This window comes from Sitophilus oryzae, unplaced genomic scaffold (assembly GCF_002938485.1).
Source record: "Sitophilus oryzae breed Bouriz unplaced genomic scaffold, Soryzae_2.0 scaffold_829_pilon_pilon, whole genome shotgun sequence".
NCBI lineage: Eukaryota > Metazoa > Arthropoda > Insecta > Coleoptera > Curculionidae > Sitophilus > Sitophilus oryzae.
Window position 1 is genome coordinate 892,892 of NW_022147449.1, and position 26,734 is coordinate 919,625.

The following is a 26,734-nucleotide window of genomic DNA, read 5'->3' on the forward strand; positions in this document are numbered from 1 at the left end:
CTAGGAGTTTTTTGACATGAGAAATTTGATTTTGATGTCAATATGACTCCTGCTGGTAGAGGGCGCAACCTACATATGTTTTAACTGTTTTGAAGCGTAATAACTTTTGTCCGTACCTGTATAAAACTACAGAGGGTAAAAATATACATCTCTGCGACTTTCTACGCAAAAAATATCTCTTTGTAAAAATCGCTACGAGCAACCGTTCTCAAGATACAGTAGAACTCGGTTATAGCGAACCCGGGTTATAACGAACAACGAACACTTGGTTTTAACGAACAATTGATCAAGTACGAATTATGTTTCCATATAAACACGTGCTTTTTATGGCTGGATATAACGAAGCCATTTATAACGAACAATCGGTTTAAACGAACTCTTTTATCGGAAAAAATCGCAGGTCGGATCGGTTATAGCGAACAAATTAGCGAGCATATGTTTTACTGTCCTGGCCAATCACGTAGCAGTAATATCACGCCACCCACGGCAATAATAAATCGTAGTCAGTTTTAGTAGTTAAACGAATTTCGGGCGTTTAAGTCGTTGGTGTTTGGTAGTACAGACTTTGTATCAATCGATGAAAATGCAGTAACGACTGAACTTCCAAGCGATGTTGAACTAATGACGCCAGAGGCTGAAACCATTGATCTCGCCATTGATTCAGAAAATGAAGATGGAGAAGATGAACCAAGTGACGAAGTACCAACCGTTTCAAAAACTCTTCATTCAATGACTGCAGTTTCACAGTTCTTACACTATTCTGGTGCCGATTCTAGTGTATTCAGTGCATATGATAACTTGTATTCTTACATAGAAAAACAAACTTTTATTAAAAATAAGGTTCAAAACAAAATGACCGACTACTTTTTACCAAAAAGTAATTAGGCAATGTTTAAAGTTTCGCAGGTTCTTTTGTACATTAGAATACATCTGATACGTATTTTTTATAATTTACATACATATTATGTATCATGTATTTATTTATTTATTTACCTACATACCTTAATCTGCATTTATGCGTTTATATTTCTCATTATGTGTGCCAGTTTGTTTTCCGCATTATGGATACATAACTTCATACAGTATGGATTTTCCTGCATTTTTTAATATATGTACTTATGTAGCACATATGTATACATTTTTGAAATACAGTTTTTTTTATGATGTTTAATACGTATGTAGTTTTTTATTTCAAAAAAATATAAATTAACAAAAAACTGGATATAACGATCACTCGGCAATAGCGAACAAATGTTTTGGTCCCTTCAAGTTCGTTATAACCGAGTTCTACTGTATTTAGAATGGAAATAGTCAATACATGTCATTATTGACGAAAAACGAACACGTTGAGTAAATAGTTCTTTCGCTGAAATAATAAATTTGGGAAATTTTTATTTTTTTTAAATTAATCATAAATTTTTCTTCAAAAAAATGATGATAAAACAGTTTTTGTTGAACTTTTGGCACACAAACTTTTAAATTTATGATCTCAGTCTAATAACTATTTAATCAACATGTTTAATATATGTCAATTATGACAGGTATTGATAATTTCGATTCCAAATATCTTGAAAACCAATACTCGTAGCGATTTTTACCAAGAGACATTTTTTACGTAAAAAACGTCGTAAATGTATATTTTTTTGCTCAGTCATTACTCTTCAAACCAGTTAAAAATATGTAGGTGGCGCACTCTACTAGTAGGAGTCATATTGACATTAAAATCAAATTTCTCATGTCAAAAAACTTCCAGACACCAATTTTCATCGACATATTGACGTTACTGCAGAAATTATTTAGAAAAAATCAAAATAAAAATGAAATTTCTACACCCTGTGTATCCGAAACTAAGCATTTTAGGACATACATTTATACGAACTTTTTTACTTATTTTGATCTGCAGAATATGCGGCCGAAGTTTCCGGAATACAGTTCGGATCACCCTGTATAGTTCCTTAGGCCACTCGCCCACTATACCCGACCCCTGAGAGCGACCCGAACAGTACAGCGTAATATACTCTTAAGCATTTAATGTTCTACATAGTGCAGATTCTACATAGTGGCATTTTACAAAAAATAACTTTTCTATTTGTTATGATTGTCTTTCAGTGGCGAAATACCAGGATTACTTTAAGTTATATTTATGGTTACGAATTTATTTTACGCGTAGCGATTTACAAAGTGTCCTTAGATTCTAACCTCAGTGACATTACAAAAAGTTGTTTCCTGTAAAGTAATAGTTTCAGTGTTCATTAAAACAGGACTTATATCAGAGCCAGATAACAATTAATTGCCGAACCCAAATTAAATTCTTATCGTATTTTTAGACACTAAATATGAAAATATATCCGCCAACACCCACACCGTCAAACATATAAATACTCATAGTCGCGTTTTGTGTTTACGCCGACCAATAAAGAATTTGGGACGTTTCTGAGGAATTCTAGTCTAGTTATAAATAAATATTATATATATAACCGGCAAATTAGGTTCATAAAGGAGCAACAAAGCATTGTTAAGTAGGCCAAATGGGCAGTTTAAACGTTTTAAGTTACAGTTGATTGCGCATAAAGTAAATTCCATTAGATTTGATGTACTAGCCGTTAGCCTAGGGTTCATTTTTTCTTTCGTGGTTTTTCTAGACCAGAGAGTTACACAAATTTACGATAATAGTCCAAAACAACCATGGATTATTACACCCAGATTACTACACATTACTACACAACCAGGATTATTACACATTACAACCAGTTATTGCTAACCATGTTGAGACATCGTCAAGCTGATGATGTCAGTATAATGCGTCCAGACATTAAAAGCAAATGGTTTGACCTAATGTAAGAAGAAATCAATAATGATTCAAATAATAGTTGACCATGCTATTTTAGAGGATTAGAATTAATGCTGTAAAATTATTAATCGAAAAATTTTAGCAAATTATGTAGCATTTCTATATCTTCTTAAAAATGTACAAGTCTTGACTATGTACTTATTTGTGAAATCATTCATGAAGAAATTCATTCAATGTAAGAAATTACAATTATTCGAGAGTGTTCAAAACAAGATTTGAAATTGAACGTGATCGGGGAAGTAACATTTAATCAATATATAAAATTGCAATTTTGAGCACGGTTTAATTATTTATTATAAATTAAAAACGTAGTTGGACGATTTCAAAATATTGTTAACCAGAAGCAGAACAATAGGATAAGCCCATGTAAAAGTACGTCTTGCCTTTTAATTATATTGGTTTGTTTTGATTCTGGTGGTAACAGCCGATTAATATTCGAAGTTTTTAAATTTCTTGCCAACCAAATAAGAAAATCACAATAGCCAACTTTTTCAATCATTGTTGATCCCTCCGTATATTATATGCGGTATCTTGGTTTGGAAAAGTAATGATTTATATTATTTCTCTGGGGTATCAATTCTGATCTGTCCAACGTCTTAGGGAAGATTTCGACAGAAGATATCCAAAAATAAAAGAAAAAACACAACAAACCGTCGCGTCACTGTCAGGAATCCTTCCGTTGGACAGATTAAGGTTGATTCTCACTATACCTTCCGTTTCCATTCCATATCCATTCCATATTCGTTCCGTATTTTTATTGTATTGACGCTATACGTAAGCTCCCGTTCCGTATCAGTTCCATAATTTTTATTGTACAATTTATATCGTTACGAAAGTTTTATTTTAAAAATTTGTATCTTTTGAAAAAGGTAATAGATTTTATTAAGAGGCAAAAGAATAAACAAATATCAGCAAATTATTAACAAAGCTGGTACAAATGTAAGAACTTGACAACGCTGTTTCCGATACGCTTCAGTCCGTCCGCCAAAAAAGTGAACGGAAGGAAAGAATATGGAACGGAAGGGAAACGGAACGGATAGTGTGCATTGTCCTATTCATTTACATGGTATAATACTTCATGATGGGAAACGGAAGGGAGCTGATATGGAAGGTATAGTGAGAATCAACCTTTATATGGAAAACAAAAACACAAAATATTTAGGGATCGTACCTGATATATAAGGATGTATACTGTCTACGTCATCTGTCGTATACGGTAATAGGGGTAATAGCACTGTAGATAATCTCCGTTAAGCAATCATGATAACTGAAAAAAAGAAAAACTTTATTAGAAAATATGTAAAGTAAAAAAATGACACATTATTGACAACATATTAAAGATCAAGAGTTGTCTCGCACACCGAAGCAACGCAACATTGTCTGAATGCAATATACCGGTGGTTCAGTGTGCGACATTAGGTCATTTGTACTTATACTGTCAGTATTATGTTTTGTATCTTGCTTGTTGCGTATTGATTGTTACTCCAGTGTGTAACGCCGCTAACTGTCAAAGTTGTCAAAATAACGCGGCCCTCAACACATTATATCGTTGTCATGTTAGGGACGTTTGGTCCTAAGATTTCAGTACCGGTATCCGCTACCACAAAATACCGGCCCTATAACCGGTATACAATTAGATCTGTGGGACCGATACTGACGGTATACCGGGTTTTGACCGGAGGACCGGATGAGCCGGAATATCGGAAAGACCATTTGTGCCAATGAGCATATACCTCATGATACCGTATTAAAAAATATAAATAGAAAGTTCTCACGCCTGTAAAGTTAAGTAAATACGGTAACGTAATAATTAAATACGGTATTTTGAGAGATAAATTAGATTTCTCGGAATATATCGTAAATCTATCCGTTACCGTTATAATCTTATTGATCCAACTTAAGATTCTTATTGTTTATGTTCACATTTCCGACATATTTTTGATTTCTTGTCCAACATTCTATTTACTTATGAAAAATGAAAAAAGTACTGGAAGCTGCTGTTCTTCGGGATATAAATGGAGCGGAAATAAGATGCTATTTTACATATTTTAAATAATAGAGTAGACGCTATTGAATATCGGCGTGACGCCGTTTTTTTTTATCATAAAGTACTTAGAGTAGAACACACTTCAGCTTTGCACAAAAACCGGAAACGAAATCGTTTTATACAGGTTTTTTGATTTTCATAATAATATTATCATAAATCTATTTATCTGTACCGATTGAAACCGGTCTTTCGGGACCGATTTAAAATGGTCTTCCGGTACCGGTACTGAAACCGGTATATACCGGTCTTGTAAAAGGCGATACCGATACCGGAATATTTCAAAAGTACCGGTCCTGGTACCGGAATACCGGAAGACCGAACTTGCCTATGCCATGCCTCTCAAATATCTAAAGAAAATAAGAACGATAGTTTTTAGATTGGAATGTTACATAAAAAATAAAAACAGATCGCAGTGACGAGCTCTAATTAACTAATTCATTTAAGAAGAAGATATTCTTCTTAAATGAAGAAAACTTTCATTGTATAGCATACATTAAACCTTAATACCTTACAATGCAAAGGAAATTAAGAAAATTTAATAAAAAGTAGTTAGTTTAAAAAATTTTCTTAACATATAAAAAAAATTCTAAACTTTAGACCCTTCACAAATCATGTTTCACATCGTAGAGAGAAAAATTTCATATCAAATGTTGGCGTAACTCTGCGGCCATTTTGAATTAAAGTTTGTCTCTACCTTCTGGAGTTCAGAATTAATTCTCCTTGTATAACTTTTAATTTAATCATAATGGAGAGATCAAACCTATAAAAAAACTTCTTCAGATATTTTCCCAATAGAGATGGAGTGTATAAATTTTATATATAAAAACAAAGTATCAAGTAATTAGGTTGAAACCTGCTTAATGACAATGATATTGAAAGACACGAAACTTGCCTATTCCGAATAAAATAATGTTTAAAGCACCAAGTTTACATTCTACGAAAAGTTTATGAGCGAGTTTATCAACCGGAAAAAAATCAGGCTAAACAGACTGTACATTCGGTCTACTAAAAGAAAGTACTCGCTCGCTATCTAGGTTTTTCCGTTACGGTTTTCCGGCGACGAACGGTAAGCAACACGGAGTGACGCCACAGGTCCCGCCGTAGTCGGACTTTTAAATATTAAATGTCCTCCTCTAATGAGATTACCGCAAAGTTCGCCGACCCCTCATTAGTCAACGAACAGAGACAGACAGACGTGCGTATTGTGGCACTTGTAGCGATGTAACATACACGTACTACATCGTTACGCCATTCATACATAATATGAGCTAGCTGGCCTGAACTCTTCCGCACATTTTTCGTTTCATTTTTTTTGCTTATGGCGTTTCTGTGCGTATGTGGTGTGTGTTGTCAAGGGCACTAGTTTCCGGACATACACCGGATGAGCTACTCTTTCGCATTGCTAATTACACTGAAAATTATATTTTTTTCTACACCGTTAACATATTTTAACAGACACTTCAATATTCTTATATTCTTCTTCATATATTAGAAGTTAACCACAATAGATCTCTAAAGGTCTCAGTAGAATGGGGCGGTAGCCAGCTTTAAATTATTAATCTAATCCACATAACATGATTAAGCAAAGGAAGTTAAAAAAAATAATAAAAATATCCCAGTGGATGATTATTTAAAACAATATATATGCGCATTGTCCTCATGTGTATTTACATAATTTATGAATTTTATTGTTTGCTATATCGGCGCCAATCTAAAAAAAAACATTAAAAGAGGGACTAATACCCGAAAAAAAAAGGAATTTTTGATGAAAATTTTTAGTCAATATTTATTTATGTTTGTTTATTGATGACGACCTATATATAAACCGAGTTAATACGTAGTTTAGGGATCTTAAGAACAGCGCAAATAAAACGTAATAGGCCGGATGGAAGACAGACAGCTGGTACATAATAAATACCGATTCTGTTTGCATGTATATTCGTTCATTTTAGTCCTACTACGCCGATAAAGTAATAACCAAGATGCAGCAATTTATTTTATCATTCTCATCATCATCATTCTCAGCTTATTCAACCATTTCCAATTATGGTGTAGTATCCCTTACATACTTAAATACTCTCTTTGTAGTTGGGCCCATTGTTGTCTATGCGTGCCCAAGTTATTCCTGCTAATTTCCTAATATCATCGTCCCATCTCAGGTTAGGTCGTCCTCTAGGTCTCCTAATTCTTCGTGCTGTAATTTTTGTGGTCCGTCTGTTGTCCATCCTTCTTTCCAGGTGTCCAGGAGTTGCTTTCGTTTCGATTTTTTTTGTAATTCTCCATTTTTTAATTATATTGCTAATTTCATTAGTTTGAATGTATTGATTTTAAAATTGAATGTCTCAGGTCAAATTTTTAGCCAGCTGCTATATCGATCGGCTTTGATCATAAATATCCGAATAGTAAGATTTTAATGAGTAGTAATAAGAAATTAATAGCGAATGTTTGAACGTTAACATTCACTTATAAGCTCCAGTGATTGCTAATATTTACTACTAAAAGTTTGTTTCAAAATTACTTCTTAGTTGTTGAACTCTTAATGGCCTAGTACGAGATTATTGACAAATCAATTTCTTGAATGAAAGAATCAACCTCCTTACCATTTAATCGACGCGGTAGGACTAGAAAATATGGACTGTTAACTTGAATGAATGAACTAAAATATACAATGAGCCTACACGGAATAAATAGCGTTAAGTAGGTTATCTTAGGGTGGGAAAAAGTTCGAAAGAGAGGAAAAAATTTGCCCACAATCGCGCTACTACACATGTTCATAATTTGAATCTGATTATGCCCGCAATATCCGGTGTATGAGTTTGTAGTGTGTGTGTGTGTGTGTATGTGCGACGAGAAAAAAATGCTAGTTATTGTGCCATTAGAGGTTGTATGCGAAATTTTATGTAATACCAGATACGGTGGGTTAGCTTTAATGACACAAGGAAAAAAATATTTGGCCGTAAAGTATGACGAGTGAACCTTTAATGACATTACTTATTTTGACTTACATAATTTTTTCTTCAAGTTTTAACATATTTAGTGAATTTACTTTGTATGGAGACAACGAGGGATTATATAGAGGAAATACATATACACTGACAGCTATGAAAGACGAACACCTTAAAAATTAATTTATTTTAAAATACGATGTATTTTGCTCAAGTGAGGCGATTTTGATGATTCAAAGTTCTTCTAGTCAAATTATTTGACTTTTTAATCTCTTTTTAAATTAAAACTTAAAGTCTTCATCTGTCGATTATACGGGAAAAAACAAAATATCCTTCTTTGAGCGAATTTACTAAGTTTGAATCACCCTGTTGAATGGCTTTACAAAGCTATGTATGCATCATTGGATAGGCTTAGAGAACAAATTAACTTAGTTAACATACTGGAATTTCCATAAGCTTTAAATAATGAAAAAAACACAAGATCTATGAGTCTCACGTTGGGCGCCAAAAATAAGGGGTGTAACGGTTTTTGTTTTATCCCTTGCGTACGGCAGTTTTTGCATCAATGGATCAGTCATAGGTTCGTTTGTATTAGGCAATGATCTAAATATGTACTAGAATAAACAATAAAACAATTAAGGACACTTTAACAATTTGGGAAAATATAACGCCACTAAAATCAATAGAGTAGCCAAGAACAAAATTGATAGCAGAAAAGTAGAGACCAAAATCAAGAATATTAATAACATACAAAGGCAGATTTAGATTGAATAATAACTAAAGAATTACACACTTATTTGATTAATTATTTATGTATAGATGTACAAAAGTTATCGACACAACACACTTAACCTCAAAATAACAAGGTAACCATAGGAATCCTAAAGACATTATCACGCTTGCTTTTTTTGTTTGTCTTCGACTCGCAGGTAATTACATAATGGACTATTGAAGTAGCCTTATCAAAATTCGACAAATACATTTATTTACGTGGCACATAATTGTCATTAGATACTACAAATTGCCGTTCCTCTACTGTAATTTATAGTGTTAATGGTAATTAAATATTTTCGCCTGCATCTAACTGGGCAATTTGTACATTAATTTCAGCTTAATGGCCGTTTTGTATTTACAAGTAGGTATTTGATAATAACGCACAGATGGTTGACAAAACTATCATTTAGCAGTTGATAAATATTGAGCGTGGTTACACTATAGAAACTCATATAAGTGTTGAAGTAATAGAAAAATTCTTCTTATAAGAACCGCTGTTGGCCCCATCTTTCAGTATGCATTACATTGATAATATATTATTGAAAATAAAGGTTCTACCACGTCTGCACTAGAAAACTTATTTACTTAAGTGTTCTCACAGTACAGAGAGAGTTAGCAATATTGTCATAAGTGTATTAGCATTTGCAGTGGCGGCTCGTGGTCTAAATAAATTGTTGACGTTCTCTATTATTATGTTTTATTATATATATTATGTTATATAGACATCCCATACCAAGATACAAAGCGTGCTGTTCATTATGGAGACATAACCTTTCGTACTAGCGATGTTGTGCCGAGTAGTAGTATTTTGTAGCTGGTATTTAGTAGTATTGTCAAAGGTGTGTATTTGTAGTCCGGTGTGTAGGTTTGTAGCAGTTTGTGTTTAAGACATAGTGCTTGATGTAAAGTTTTCCCCATGTTATCGTGTCTGCTAAGGTATGTGGTTGATGCTAGTGATGTGCAGCCTGTAATGATATGCTGTATACTTTTTTGAGCAGGGCAACCTAACCGACATGTTGTTGACGGTACGTCTTCTTTTAGTATATATTTTCTATATGTTCTTGTATCGCCGCCAATGCTCCTTCTCTGTTTCTGGGAAGAGGTATCCCACGGTAGGTGACTGACATGGTCTTGCTTACATCCTGCTGTTCAATACTGGCAGCGAACCTCCCATGGAGTGCTTTTTGCGCCCAATCTGATTTTAGTTGTTGTGTCCTTGCTTTGTATGTTTCTACTAGTTGTTGCGCTAGATTTAGTGCACTCAGATTTTTGTCTGCTTTGATAATGGCTTGTATGGTAGTAGAACGTTTCGCATGAAAATATTTGATGAGGCTTTCTTTCTGCTTCAGGTGTGCAAGTTCAAGATTTATAAGAGATCTTCCTCCATCGCTTCTTGGTAAGTATAATCTTTCAAAGGCAGATTTTGGATGGTGTATCCTGTATTTAGTGAGTGTTGTTCTGACTTTTTGATCCAGATGTTTTAGCTCAGTGGTAGACCACGGCAGAATGCCAAATGTAAACGTGAGTGCAGGTGCTGCCCAGGTATTGATTGCATCGAAACAATTTTTTGCTTTCAGACAGGTTCTCAGTACAATATTTAATCTGCGAAAATATTCTTCCTTAACCCGTTCTCTGTTTAATATTTCTTTGATGTTAAATGCTTGTTCAATTCCCAGATACTTGTATTCTTGTTCGATACCTATTCCATATATTGATGTTCCATCCATCAGTGTTATACTTTCCGGATCCTGGACTATAAACATTATTATTATATGACCACATTATATGTGAAAAAGTACTCGATTTCAGTTTTGGGCCCAGTATACGCTTCTACGAAAACAATGGAGCGTCGTCATCGTCTCCGTCGTCGTCGATTCCTGGGAACGACCTCGCGTTCCCTCAGGAACTCGTCTGGTCCGGTGGGAACCGACCGCGGCCGTGGGAAGAGACCCGGAATCGACCTCAGTCGTTGCGTTCACGCTTGTCGGTCACTAAGCAAAGCGATAAATCCACCACAGAGCGGCAGTGATACGATATTGGTGGTTCAAAACGACGACGGCCGGCGGCTCGTGAACTAGATCAAATAGGGGACAGTATAATGATAAAATATACGAAGTGTCCCATATAAAAATGAGCACTACGGGGATTTCATAAACTATAAACCAGAGCAGATATAAGAATGATTGGCGTTTTGCTGAACCCTAAATCGCCACGTTTTTAGATTTTGAACCTAAAAAAATAGCGTTATTTCCAAAAGTATTCATGAAAACCCGAATTTTTCCGATTTTATATTCCCATTGCTACTTTTCCTGTTTTACAAAATAATGTTAGCAATATTCTTCGGATGTAATTGGATTTTGAATATGACGTTTAGTTTTTTGTTAATTAAAGTATCGAAAAAATTTGATTTCATTCAAACGAATAATCTGACACAGAAAAGAATTCTAGTACAAATGTAGCTGAGTGTAATGGTTATCCTCCTTCGTCTGTTGATAAAATAATTACAAAAAGCAGGTACAAGTTTACGATTTCTAAAAAGTAGACTTTACAAGTTACAAGTGGATAAAGATACGTCAAATTATGTCTCAATACTGTTTGATAATACTAATAATAGCTATGTATACCACTGGTAATAAATTACAGTAATTATTCGGTAATTCGAAAGATAAATCACCCCCACTCGAATGGTCGGGTATTTATGAAGTTTCATGTAAGGATTTTAATCAATAACCATGTTTGGCAAACTAAAAGATATATAATATCTAAATTTAATCAATTAATCTCAATTGATACTATAATACATACCATATGATAGAGCAAATAAATCTTCAGTTGCTCAATATAGTTCTCATAAAGATCATGTAGAATGTTTAGGAGGGGGGTAATTACAGATCTATTGTGTGTTCCGCTTTCTTGATGTAGGAAAGGATGTAGATTAAAGTATTCAGCGGTAATAAGAAAATACACGTTTAAAACATTTTCTAATTATTTCATAATTAAAATAAAAAAAATATATAATAAATCTTCCTGTTTACTGCATAAAATCATTCTCTTAGTTATAACTCATCATACAATCTCAGGGCATCGACAAAAGCCAGTATCTGAGACGGCTCCACAAAGGCCAATCTCCATCTTCGACATCAGCCGTACCAAAGTTTATGGCACGAACGGTTATCGTCTCGGCGCTCACAGTGATAAGGTTTTAGTTTTAAATTAATCAAACACGTCTGAAATTACAGACAATTAGGCGCATATTTATGACAGGGTGAAAGGGCCGCAAGAGTCAATGTCATTGTGTCCCAGAACCATTCTGCGGCGCTCTAAAATCAGGTTACAAGAATTGCCACAAAACAGTGGATGGCCAACAAATGGTGGAGAAATTCACCAGGACTGCGACAGGCGAATAAGTTCATAGTAGAACAATCACCAAAATTTACGGCAGACCGATACTAAATAAGCAAAGACAGGAAGACTGTCAAAGCTCTAGTTTGTCTACTAACGAGGAAATGTAAGTTTAATAGGGGCCTAAAGTTGATGGTATTCACGCCCAAAAGGCATGTGCAGAGTTTATCAATCTGAAGAAGAAACGACGGAACACATTTTATGTGTGTGCGCCTGGTCACAGCCTGGCAAATGTGCGATTCTTTGTATTAGGCAATGATAAGCCATTGACAAAGAGATGTATGGAGGGTTCAATCTTGTTTTAGATTTTTTAAAAAGAATAGAACTGGAGATGTAACATAGGTAACAGAAGAGAACCACGATAGATCTAAAATGGTTGGATGGTACAACAGACCGATGACCACCTTTTTTTTAGAGATGGGAAACGCCTTTAGGGTCGGAGTGTGAGATCTCCCTCCCTACTCTACCCGGAGGGCCTACCCACTAAAAACCCATCTTTTCTCCGTAACCCTACCTATCCTGGAACCGGCGTGAAGCATGGCATCGGGATAGTAGGTGATCCTCAGTTATCTCATTTCTTCGTTATCATTCCTTATTATAGTTGTTTTTTATCACAGTTTAGTTCACTATCAATAATAACACAGGCAATAATATCACAGTAGAATCATGGGTTTTTGGCTTTAATCTCATCGTCTACTTTGTGTTTCATTATAGAACGCAGCATTGATATGATAGCTCGGCACTTTTCTTCATCTTCACCAATAGTACGGTATGTGCTGATGGCCACCTTATAAAAAATTTAATCTAAACGAACTATCCCCAGAACCAATCATCTGTATAATTGTTTTTTATGATGTAGAATTTTTATATTCTCGTTAAGTAAACCATTTTTCGGATATGCACGTAAACATAAAATATATTTAGAGTTTTCTCTATGATCCAAAAGTTAAATAATACATTGTATTTACAATATGACAGTTGGTATTGTCGGTGTTATAGACACCCTGTATAAAAACCTTTTGTTAAAAAAATGCTAGTAGCAATATCAATCAACATGGCTCAGCATTTATTCGATCACGCCTCACTTATTTCTTATTGAATTTATTCCAATGATACACAAAATATATGATGGAAAAACGGCATTGAGGTGGCTTGGAAATGGCCATCGATGACATTTCCCAAAGAGTTTTGCATATAAATGACAGCGATCTCTGCTGCCGCTTTTTTTATCGTATTGTATATCGATTACAAAATTCATTCAATTTATTGTAAAAACAATACTCCGGCATGCACGATAGCATTATCTTTATCTAAATTAATTAATTGCATTTCAACTAGCTATGCTAACTACCCAATTAAAACACAAGACGATAGAATTTCTCTAAAGTTAATTTACTGCATCAAAGAAGACTCACGTTCCTAACTGTATTCTTCTACAATTTCTAATGAAATAAAATGAATAACACATATTTTACTTTTAATTTTTGATTGTGTAATGCCATTAAGATAGTAGACGTTTGAATTCTATAGGCCATTTAATCTCTATATTTCTAACTTGACCATTTAACAAGCCTGAATAGTCTTCTAAAAAGTCTCTAATGAATTTTTAGCTTGTATCTAAGGAATGTTAACTTTTATTGAACTTGCTAGGAATTTTGTAGTTTAAAAACATAAGTACCATTTTGAATGGTTTGTGATGAACGTTAATTGGTATTTGAGATACGGGTATTTAAATTTTTATTTTTGTTTATCGCTTGAAATTAGTTACTGAATGGTATTTCTTGAAGCAAAGAAAACGATATCTATAGAATTAAAACATGAGTATTGATAAATTTATTTTTGATAAAGATAATCTAAGTCTTTCTGAGTTATGACTTCAACTTCAACCTGAGGCAACGTGTTATACAGATGGCTTAATAACATCGGGAGGCATAGAAGCTGAAATAATAGCTTCGAAATAAGGAATAGCTTTCCCTGTAAGCCTATCCAAGAGTGTGACAATTTGCCTGATGGAAAATATGGCAATCCATTATTCTGTGGAAGAAGTAGGAAAGGTAGGAAAGAGCACACCATTTTTTAGTTGTCATCAACCATTAGGAGAACGTAGCAATGTTGCTTTACTTACGGGGTACGGGGATATACAAAAGCAATGGCAGGGATGTACAAAGAAAATGAAATGACAGACAAAAACTCATAAATGCTAAAACACTACAACCCTTCTGTGGTGCTGGAATAACAATAATTACAGAAACGAATACAAAACAGTGAGGAATTTAATGCTGATAGGATTGATGAACGAAGCCCAATGTAGATTTTGTCAAAAGAGGAATTGATTAAACGCTATCTATATCAGTATGATTGACTGGAATATGTATCTACGGTTCTTTGTACTAGGCAATATTAACATTACATTAGCAAAAATTACATTAGACTTTTTAAAAAAGATGCGACTGGGGAATGTAACCTAGAGATCAGGAGGGAACTGCAATAGATCTGTAGAGGTCACAGTGGAATACGCCAATAGCGATCTTAAAAATCTAATCTATGTAGAATAGTTTCATGGTAAGTTTATGACTATAATGACTATTTATGTATTCATTTCTGCCGGCATCGGCAATTGAGCTGATAAGGAAACCTCTAAATAAAATATCAATTGGATTGACATTATCCTTAAGTAACACATTAGTCGGTAACAAGTAAAAACTGAACTTATGACACTAATGCTACTTAGAAAACAAGGAACCTATACAAGACAAGGAATTCTAGAAAAATGAGAAACAGGCAATACCTCAAAATCCTGTTTCGCAGGACATGTATGCAGCAATTAGCATAGGCCCACGGAATACAGTGGTCCGCAGCAAAATAATTAATTAAGATCAACACTGATTTAAGCGAAAATTCAAGAACGTGGCCCATATATGGTCCAAATTAGAGATTCTACCATGATTATTCGGCTATTATTATTCAAAGGAAAAAAAACGTGGATTCTACTAAAAAGCTATGCATTTTATTAACATTTAAGAAGTTATTCCATACTAACAATACTTAAAGTCTATTAATGGTAAGTTATGATGTATAAAAGCAATTTGTTCTACTTTTTTAGGAAACAACTGATTATATTTATCTTCATAAACGTTACCAGATTTCGAAAATTTTAAATAGAATTCAGTTTCGTCTGAAATTGTACTTTTTTTTCGCAAATTTCGCTTGAGATTGTACTTTGTCTTGTTTATTTTGCAATCATTGTCCATTCCCATTAGTATTTCACCCCTCTTGAGGGATGGAAGAGAACTACCATCAGAACTACTGGATTTATCGCAATTTTCAGAAATTCAGTACAAATCGACGCTATCGGAGTCGACAAAAAATAGCTTTACGATAAGCCCTATATCTACTTACGAGTAAAAGCAAGAGTAATGATATATAAAACAAACACAGAGTTCCCAACTGGCAAAGGAGTACGACAGGGAGACGCGAAGCTGTTTACAGCAACATTAGAAGAAATCTTCCATCAACTGGACTGGACCAACAAAGGATTAAAAATAGATGGAGACTTAACCATCTTAGATTTGCTCATGAGATATCTCTAAGGTCCTGAAGAAGTACAAGCACAAATTAATGAACTAAATACAGCCAGCAATAAAGTGGGTCTCAAAATGAATTTAGGAAAAACTAAAGTAATATACAATGAACTAGTAGAAAGAAAAGACATTCTAATAAATAACAACACTGGAAATAGTAGAAGAATATATATATTTGGGTATATATATATATATATATAAATAACAACACTGGAAATAGTAAAAGAATATATATATTTGGGTATATATATATATATATATATATATATATATATATATATATATATATATATATATATATATATATATATATATATATTCAGAAGAATTAAGTTAGCATGGAGTACTTATGGAAGAAACTCAATAATCACATTCAAATCTAGAATGCCACGCTATCTAAAGATGAAAACATTCGATCAGTATGTATCAGGATGTGCATGCGAGACCTGGACACTAAAAAGAGTCATCATAAGGAAATTGCAGGTCGCACAATGTTCAAAGGAATATAATATGCTGGGAATAACCAAGAGAGACCGTAAAAGAATAGAGTGGATATGACAAAAGACCCAGGTAATAAATCAGAGGTCATCCACAGAGTCATATCCCTCAAATGGCAATGGGCAGGACACCTGGCAAAAAGAACGGACAATATATGGACCACAAAAATTACAGCTTGGTACCCACGAGGAATTAAGAGATATAGAGGAAGGCCAAACCTGAGATGGGACCATGATATTAGGAAATTAGCAGGGATAACTTAGGCTCGCATAGTCAACAATAGACAACAATGGGCCCAACTACAAAGAGATTATGCGAGGGAGGTTACACCATAATTGGAAATGGATGAATAAGCTGGAATTGATGATCAGTGTAGTGTATATGGAACACACAAATCCGAAATAAAACATTAGTTAAAGACTAGTACTTCCTAGCTTAAGCCAAGTACAAATAGCATTATGCATTAATATGTCTTGTTTTTGATGAATTGTGTAAACTCGGAACATGTGACTTGATCGATTCACTTGACTTCACTTGGTGAATTTGGTGACATTCACTCACTTCACTTGGTGAAAACGCGCCCTTAGTAGTAGTGGCATCAAGAACATGTGGAAGTTGTCAAGTATTTACTTACACTACACTATTCATATGTGTAAATAATTAAAAATTAAGAATAATATCACTCCAAGAATATATTTTATGTCATAGTTCATCATTATCTATCACATTTAAACAAAACCCATAATATAACCGAGGAAGAAAACGATACAAATATCAAAACTACAAAAGAGTAACGTGTCTGAGCTAACTTCATTAGTATTTTATTATAATTATAGGATATCCTCCTTTACAGCGAGGTCGTGCCACACATTTAATTCATATTTTTATCTACTTCCTTTATACAGGTCGCGTAAAAAACTTTGTAGATATATTTCGGACGAGAATACAGGATAATATTATGGAGGGAATAGATTCCGTCAATGAAATTTCGATGACCTTCGTTTAATTATGACACAGGCAGTAGTTTTATGTCTTTTTATATTGTTTCAAAGTAGTATTTATTTTACGTAGCGTTCCAGTTTGAGAGTTCATTAAGACATTAAGATTGTGAATATATCTTAGTTTGGGATCTACTACGTGTATAATACGCCTATTGTTTTGTTTATTACATTTAAAGCTTTAATTTCAATCGTAAAAATAAATTATAGCAAATATACATGTTTTCTTTAATTTCGAAGTTACAAAATATGATTTTTTTTCTTCAATGGAAAAAATCAGAAATTATCAGTACCTATTTCACGTAGCCGTCATGTTGATCGCATTAAAATAATTCAAAAATCAAATTAAGATAATATTGAAAAAAACTAAAATAGTTAAATATTATGACAAATAATATTTAACTATTTTAGTTTTTTTGCTAGAGCAGTTATTCTGACTATAAAACACTTTGGTACGGGGTTTAATAAAAAATAAGTGAAAAATAATTCAAACTAGGCGTCGTGTTGTGTTGTGAAAATTTCAAATGTTAATAAAACTACCGAAAAAATGTTAACGCGTAAAGAAGAGCGTAATTAGGGCGTTGTTAGGTGCAATAACATTCAATGACTAAACTTTCACGGATATTTAACTCTCCCGAAACAACATTTTATAGCTTCATAGTTCCGATTTGATCAAAGGCAAAAATGGATTCAAGTAGTTCGACGAAAAACCGGTGATTAAAACTATGCTCACTACCGTAGTTGAACTTATCTAAAAAGTTTATTTAACTGGAATAATAAATTATAATACAAGTTAGACCTTCTGAAGATATCAAATTATACTTTCTAACACTTTTAGAATAATTAAATAATAAATTTTTCATATTCTCACTATTTAAACCCGTGTACTATAGTACTATGTACTAGTGGTTTACGATATTCTACGATGGTGGTAGCACCGGCGAAGGATGTACCAACCAATAGGCTGTACAAAGTTAGCAGGGCCAGCTTATATAAACCACCTAATAGAATCATTAATAAGAAGCAATCACCTACAATCTTTTATAGACAAAACATTAAAAGAAATCTAAAACACAAATAACAGACCATAATATAAACAATAAAAATAAGACACAATAAATACAGCTAACAATTCTATTATACGAGCCATTTCAGAAAAGATAAGTATGGTTGGACACAAAGTAAAATTAGAACTATTTTGACCTACACACGAACGAACACTAAACAAAAACAAATAAAATTGATATAGCAAATACTGATGCGACTGTGAAAAATCGATTGATGCAATCTGGCAATGCAAAATTATAATACAAAAACCGATAGCCCCTAAAATATATAGATAAATATATTGCTCGGGAATATGTAGATGTTTTTTAAAAGAAGATTAAACAAAAATCTCCAATATGCCTTTAAAATTTAGTTCTCATAGATTAAGGAGGCCCCTGAAAGATCTGTAAAGTTTCTCATAGGAAACGACACTTACGATAATGTGAAAAAGGGCCCCGAAGCCGAGGATTTCGTCGAAAAGTCCCTTTTTATAACTTTTTCCCAGAAGAACCTTTTTTCTCTCGGTTTTGTCGGCGGCGGCGCCCACCCGTAAGCATGGGAATGTTATGTTTAGCGAGGGGTTCATGTTTTCTGTTAATATTTCGACCCTGTTTTTATCGATTTCGGGTTGTGACGGGGCGATTTTTAATAAATTGTTTCCTAAAAGTCATTAAATATTTCACACTTTAGACAACGTATTTATAGAATTTGCCGAAAAAAATAAATTTGAAAAAAAAATAATTTGAAAAACAACCTTCAAAACACAAAATATACCTAAGAGTCCATTTCACTGGTCCGAAAAAGTAGTAAAATAAGCGTTCGGCATTTAACGTTTTATTTAAAACTGGCTAAGTATTTTTAAACAAATAAAGAAGGAAATGAAAGATAAAGGATTATACTATATCCGTATAGTAGCACATTTTTAGACAACTTCTTTATTTTTAGGATTTTGATGGTGAAACATCAACAAAATATTCCTTATGTTTGGACTAAATTTTCTCGAAAATAAAAACATAATTTAAAATTCCGTTACAATACGGAAATAGATTGAAGTTTTGTGATTACAGTGATATAGGTATAATTTATATGGTTTCAGTGGCGGATACAGAGGGGGGCCCATGGGGCCCGGCCCCCCTTAAAATCTATGAAATTGGATTAAATATTAGGCATTTGAGTTAAAAATGGCGCACTAAAAACTATACTCTACATTACTTTTTATTTGCCCCCCCCCTAAAATAAATTTCTGTATCCGCCCCTGTATGGTTTTGTAACAAATTGCTTGCTATTTTATGGCAAATGCTGAAGCTCTGCAAACCTCAATCAAGCCATAATCAAAGCACATGTGGTTGGAATTTTGGATGTGGCTTAACATGACAGGATCGGGCTAAGCCTTAGGCAGATTTCTGAAATATAATATATATTTATTTCGGCCACACACCCACTTTACCCGACCCCTGAGAGTGACCCAAACAGTACAGCGTAATAGACTCTTAATTCATTTTTTCCCACACTAAATCAATGAACACGATATCATGTGAATGTAAGAAATTTTATATTGGTGAAACATCTAGACCATTAGTCCCAATTTTTTTTCTCTCGTAGACCAAATTTTGCAAAGTACCTATTATATACACCTGGTTGTTACATTTCTAACACATTTCCCAAAACTCCGAAAAAATGTTAAGATTAGGTCTAACGTGGAGATTTACGTAATAGCGTGGATCTCTGGGGGTCGACCTGGACCACTTTGGGAATCACTAACCTAGACAGTTAAATGGTTCGAAATAAAGAAAAGACCTTCGAAATAAAGAACACAAAGATTATTTAAAAAAGAGCGATTTTCCGCAAATTAAGATTTATTCATGTGTCACAGGGCACAGAGAAGAATCTAGTCTCTATTCGAAAAATAAAAGAGGCTTTTTTAATCCATTCTAATGTAAATAATATATTGCTCAAGCATCAAATGTTAGTAATATATGCAGGGTGCAAAAAAATCAAGATTTTTTAAAAAATTAAAAACTTTTATAAGGAAACCTTAACCTTTATAGGAATTTTTTTATAACTTCTACAGATATTTTTCTATTTATTTTAAGTTTTCAAACAAGTTAATTTTTTTACAATTAAACCCATGATTAAAATTTAAAAAAAATTCATTGATTTAAATCACGATTTAAATCTTTGCACCCTGAATGAATAGCTTTCGCTTCTTTCATTATTTTTTTATATAGAATAACACATATCATAAACAAACATAATATGACATAAATAAAAATTAAAAACAAAGAAAATATCACATACAGAAAGTTTACACCCCTAGTAATTGTTAAATTGTTAAATTAGTTTGACTCCGTTAGAATGGGAAATTTGTTCAAGAGTAGAGATTAGATTAATTTACAGACCAAAATGAGACTACTTAAGTATTATATCTGGTCTGGGCCTTCTGTATGGTATGCTTCTGAGTCTTGGACATTGACAGAAGCGTCCACAAAAAAAAACTTGAAGTCTTTGGGATGTGGCTATACAGATAATTTTTGAGAATCTCCTGGGTAGACCACGTATCTAACAAGATCGTCTTGGAAATGCAAAAGGAGAACAAAATAGTCGACATTATCACACAACGAAAATTAGGATATCTGGGATACATAATGGGGAACCAAAAGAGATATTGTCTACTTCAGTTGATACTCCAGGGAAAGGTCTTAGCAAAAGAGGACCTGGAAGGCGGAGTTGAAAGACCTATTTTCTCTTTACCGTTTTTAAAAAATAACGATTTACTTTGAAAAATTTTAAAAAAATCTGTTCAAGTTTTGAGAAACACTGGTTCTTTTCTGGGTTTTCTTTTTTTTTAATTTTATCTACTACCTATGTTCATATTCATCATATTATCAATATCAGTCATATTATCAACAAATTATGTTTTTAACTAAAACCTAAAAAGAAATCAAAAATATTTTTCAAAAAAAATCCAAAATCTCCAAAAAAAAAATTTCACGAAAAAAACCTCATAGTTTCTGGGGTCGAAATATACTATCTCTACAAATATTTGCACTTATTTAAGACCCATCCTGTATAAATTACAAAGTACTAGAAAGAATTTAACTTTCTTTGCAGAATAATTGACTAACCTATCTCCTTAACCAGTTAACTCGTTATTGACATAAATAAGCTCGTTCCTTTAATCGCGACCAGAAAAAAAAGTAATGTTGACACGCAAAGGAAACTAGACGAAGTAATATAACTGTTTTTTAGTGTAGTTTCTAACAGGATTTACATACAATACTGTCGTATTTTAAATATTATTTGTTATAAGTAATCTCTGTCTATTAGCATGTAGGAACAGCATTTTCAATTAGTGTTGCATTCTTGCCCCAGTTCTCTTTCCTTCTCAAATTCGACCTAGTTTTGTAAAACAACGCGGCTGAAGTACAAAAATCAGATTGTTATCTGTTTGGTGATATTTTTTAAGAATATTTGTAGTTATATTATAGTAGTTAAGATAGTTAGAATATTGTAGTTAAAGGTTAGACGGTACAGAAATAAATTAGTTTTCAAGAAGTTACTCTTAAATTAATACATTATCTTACCGGATTTACCGGACGATGGGATGGTACGGCCGGAATTTGAAGAAAAAAATGCCAGGGAAATCTAACCTAAAAGCAACTTAACGTTGGAAAGTACCAAATTTCTATATCTATCTGGATTTTCTTTCCTTTTCGAGGCACTCGTGGATGTGATTTGTGATTTATTTTGTCTTAATTTTAGTTATGATTACGTGCGCTTTATGAACATAAGCTTGTTTAGTCCTACGATCCATGGCAATGACATTGTGCCCATTTTAATTCACAAGTAAATTCTATTTTCTATAATTTTTTGAATATCATCTGTCGAAAACTTCCCTGACTCGTTGGGCAGATATAAGCTCATGCTAATTGTATATGCAACGAGTAATTTGGCTTGGAATTATCAGTGTATAACGCGTGATATTTAATTTTACCAATAAAATTAAGCACTTAATAATACCAAAACGAAAGTATATATACCGGGTGCGTCTCAAAAGTGGCTCACTCCTATAACTTTTTTAATTTTTCAGATAAAAAAAAGAGATTTGGTACGTTAGTATATGACATAAATTAGGATTGATTGACATATTCAAATGTTGTTGGTCACTTCCTGTTTCACCAGAAATGACTACAACTTTTGATTTTTAAATGGCATCCTCGGTATTTTTTTACTTTATTCGATAGAAAATGACATTCTGAACAGAATGACATATCATATGTCAACATTTGACATTCCCGCTTAATAAAAAATCGTATTATAAAATTCAATCTAGAGTGTCATGACTATATTAAAACAAATCAAGGAGCCTTGGAAAAATATATTTGATCGTCTAATGATTTAGTGCCTTATCCTGGCCGGTTAGAAAATACTCAAATCCCATTTTAAATCATATCTCAATTTTTTCAAATGGAACAAGGGTGGCTCATTAGCATTTTTTTACAAATAATTTGATACCACATACTTGGTATTTCGAGTCAAATTTTCGTTACGAACCGCAAATTGAAATTTTTGAAATTTTAAATAAACATATTTATGCGAAAATGTCAAAAGTTGACATATGATATGTCATTCTATTCAGAGTGTTATTTTCTATGGAATAAAGTAAAAAAAATACCGAGGGTGCTATTTAAAAATCAAAAGTTGTAGTCATTTCCGGTGAAACAGGAAGTCAATCAATCAATCAATCCTAATTTATGTCATATACTAACATAACAAATCTCGTTTTTTTAACTAAAAAATAAAAAGTTATAAGGGTGAGCCACTTTGGAGACGCATCCGGTATAGCAACTAGAGTTTTTAGGGTTTTTTAGGTAATTTTCGGGATCGGGATCCCGTTTTGAAATTTTTGAAATTGCGGGATAAGAGCCTCTAATCCCGGGATCCCGGTATTGACTATCACAATGAGAAATTTAATCTAAAGAAATATGCAACTACATATATCAAAAAGAAAATGAGACAAAGCTTTATTAAAATAGATAAAACAAAGTAACATTTATATTTAGTAAATAAAAAAATACATTCTTTAACACGGAAATATAATTTTTAGATATTGACGTTCTGCTTAGTCTAAATATATAAAATATGATCTTTAAAAGACTTAAGTGTATGTAGTCCAATCACTTTAGATGGGCATTTAAATTTTTGGAAATTTTCGAGATCCCGGGATTAAATATCTGGATTTCTGGGATAAACATACACCGGGATTCCGGTTTGAAAACCCTAATAGCAACTAATAAACAGCTTTTCTCTTCTGTTAAAAAAAGATAATCAAATTTTGATGTAATTTGTAACGCATGCAGTACAAATCTTCAAAGCAAAAAAAAAACACACAAAGGAAGCAAAAAAACAAAGAAAAAATATTTACAATATCTAAATGCAACTATAAGGGAAATTAAAATAACTTCCGTTGCATATCATAATACGACCACCAGCAAACTCCATAAGACGACGCATGGTGTCATTGATGACCTGCAACGGAAATTGTTCCAATTTCCCTTTAGTCAAAAACACTTTAGTCTTCTTTAAACAGATACGTCTATAAAAACCGTTAACGTTAACCGTTGTTAAAATGACATTATATCAAGTTAAACTTCAAAATTAACAATTACTACTTCATAACAACTATTACTCAAGAAGATAAAACCAAAAAGCTTCAAACTTTGTGTATGATTATTTTTTAATTTGTTTTTAATTTTTACTTATGTTATGTTCTTTAAAGTCAGAGAAGCGATTGCCATACATTACTAACCTCTACAGATGCATGAGCAATACATTTATTTTTATTAAATTGTATTAAAAAAACCTCTTTTTTTCTTTTAGAGGTTATCGTTTCTTCCATTATAATTTTTGCGTTGTTAAAATTTACTCTGTACCCTGTGTCCTATGAATGCTGACATATCTTAGATTTGTGAAAATTGCCTTTTTTTTAAATAATATTTATGTTCTTTAATTCTAACATTTAGGGGTCTAGATGTTTCACCAATATAAAATTTATCACATTCATATTATGGTATTTTGTATCACATCCACCATTTTTGTTTGTTGTCCAGTGTTCATTGGTTTAGTGTGGGTTAAAATGGATCTAAGTGTATTTTATGTTTTGAAGGATGATCGTATGTTATACTGTTTTCCTATCCTTATTTTTTCCGAAACACCTCGTATGTATGGAATTGTAAGTTGTATATATTGTGTATTGTTATTTAGGGCTTGTATTTCGTTTAATATTTTGTCAATAAAATATGGTGGATAGTCGGTTTATATCAATGTATATTTTATACATATTATTTTTGCCTTATCAAATAAACCTTTTATAACACCTTTTTTTACACATATACTGTGATTTGATGTCACAGTATAAGACAAATAATGTATATGTATTTTTTTGTCTCTTTTACGCGTGTGAACGAAATTCGTTCAGATTTTGGTTGATGAACTAAAAAACAAACTGCACCAAAGTATTGAACTGCGCGGCGCCACTGTATCACACGCACCATAATAAAAAGTTAAAGAGTTTCGGTTAACCCCCATTAATAAATGTTATTAAAATAAACAGTGTCGAAGCTAAATGGCTCGCTACGGCCAACATACGGCGCCGCACCGATAGCTTTGATCTGAGGAATTGTTATGGCACATCCGATGCCTAAGTGTGGTTAGTTGATTATTATTAATACTTACTGCTGCTGGGTCATGTGATTGGAATTCTCCGGGAGGCAACAACGCAGCAGAGCGGGCATTGTCTAAAACAGAAAACATTTCAATAAGTAACCGGCAAACAATGGTGTTGTCGATCGCCAACGAAGTGATCGACGCTTTGCAACAATGTTGCAGGTGATCGTTCGGAAATGATGAAAATGAATTGTGACAAACGAGAATTAATTTTACGCCAGGTTAATGTGGCCGATGAGTTTTATAATGTTTCTATAATGTACTCTTTAAGTTAATAAAACAAGTAGCACAAAATATATCAGTTTACATTTGGTAAACTCAGTGTAAATTCATAACAGCTGTGCTTCTTAATTATGGCTATTCTACCAATTTTTTCTTCTTTGACAATATTCTAAAACTGTTTGGTGTATATGTTACGGTTAAGGTCCGATATCCAGTTAATGTCGACATTAGCCGGTTAATCTCGAGAATAATACAAAACAAAACAACCACAAACAAAACCAAACCCAAACATTAACCTGCTAATTTCGACATTAACCGGATATCGGACTTTAACCGTAACATATATATTATAAAATTCGCGACTTAGATTTTCCCACTGGCCAAATTGAAAAACTTACTTAGTAGAATAAAGTTACCACATAGTTTTTCACATAATTGACTTTACCACAAAGAGGCCAAAAAGTCAAATAATTTAGCTACAATTTGACTAAAATTCACCAAAATTGGCCCACTAGAATAAACAATATTTATTGAACTTTAAATTATATGAAAATTTAATTTGCTGCTTAGGGTACATCAGGTGTTTTTCAAAAGTGTAATAGTAACTTTTTTCTTTTTTAGATAAAAAAACTAGATTGGGTATGTTAGTATACGACATAAATCAGGATCGATTTGCGTATTCAATTAGGGTCGGTTACTTCCTGTTTCACCGGAAATTACTACAAGTTGTGATTTTTAAATGGTACCCTGGTGTATTCTGAATAGAATGATTTATCACATGTCAAGTTTTGACATTTTCGCTGAAAAAATAGTATTTTAAATTACAATTTAGAGTGTATTGATATGCTCAAGCGATTGACTGCTTGACTGTAATCAAATTACAATCAAGCAGCTTTTGATAATCTAAGGTTTTTCGTGATGTTTCCTGGTCGGTTAGAAGATGTCCCAATCGTATTTTTTTATTTAATATATATTTTTTTTCAAATGGAACGAAGGTGGCTCATTAGCAAATTTAAAAAAAGTATTTTTTAGTGAATAATTTGGTACTACATACTTTGTATTTCGAGTCAAATTGTCGTTTTTTTTCCAAGAAAATGTCAAAAGTTGATATATGATATGTCATTCTATTGAGAATGGCATTTTGTATCAAATAGACTTTGAAATAGACTAAAAAATATATCAAGGGACTGTTTAAAACAAAAAGTTTTAGTCATTTCCGGTGAAACAGGAATTTATCGAAAATAATTGAATACGCCTATCATTTCTGATTTATGTCATATACTAACATACGAAATCTCCTTTTTTTCATAACAAAAAAAATAAAAAAGTTATAGGGTTGAGTCACTTTTGACAAACATCCAGTATTGTTGGGTCAATTGATATCCAGAACGCTGGTTTACTAATTATGGAAACTAACAGAAGCATGCAATTGGCATGGAGAGCATTGACATCGCGCGGTTGTCATGATACGACGATGTAAAACGCAAACTTTAAAACAAGAAAAACGCGTAGCACAAAAGTCTATGGACCTATCCATGCTTGTACTAACAAAGAAGAACCACCAGAGGATAGAGTAGATCAGAGAGAAAACTCAGAAAACAATCGTCAAGAGCGTAGAAATTCCAAGAAGAAGCACTAATTTA

General features: G+C 33.0%; 1 long non-coding RNA gene across 1 annotated transcript in view; it reads right to left on the reverse strand.

The window, feature by feature from the left end:
- LOC115889703 overlaps positions 1 to 26,734 on the reverse strand; it is a 126,534-nt gene that overhangs the window by 75,334 nt on the left and 24,466 nt on the right. Inside the window, exons 2-3 of the long non-coding RNA XR_004051491.1 lie at positions 24,879 to 24,940; positions 4,023 to 4,118 (exon numbers count right to left, since the gene is read on the reverse strand). This is a non-coding gene — a long non-coding RNA (uncharacterized LOC115889703). The remainder of the gene's footprint in view (positions 1 to 4,022; positions 4,119 to 24,878; positions 24,941 to 26,734) is intronic.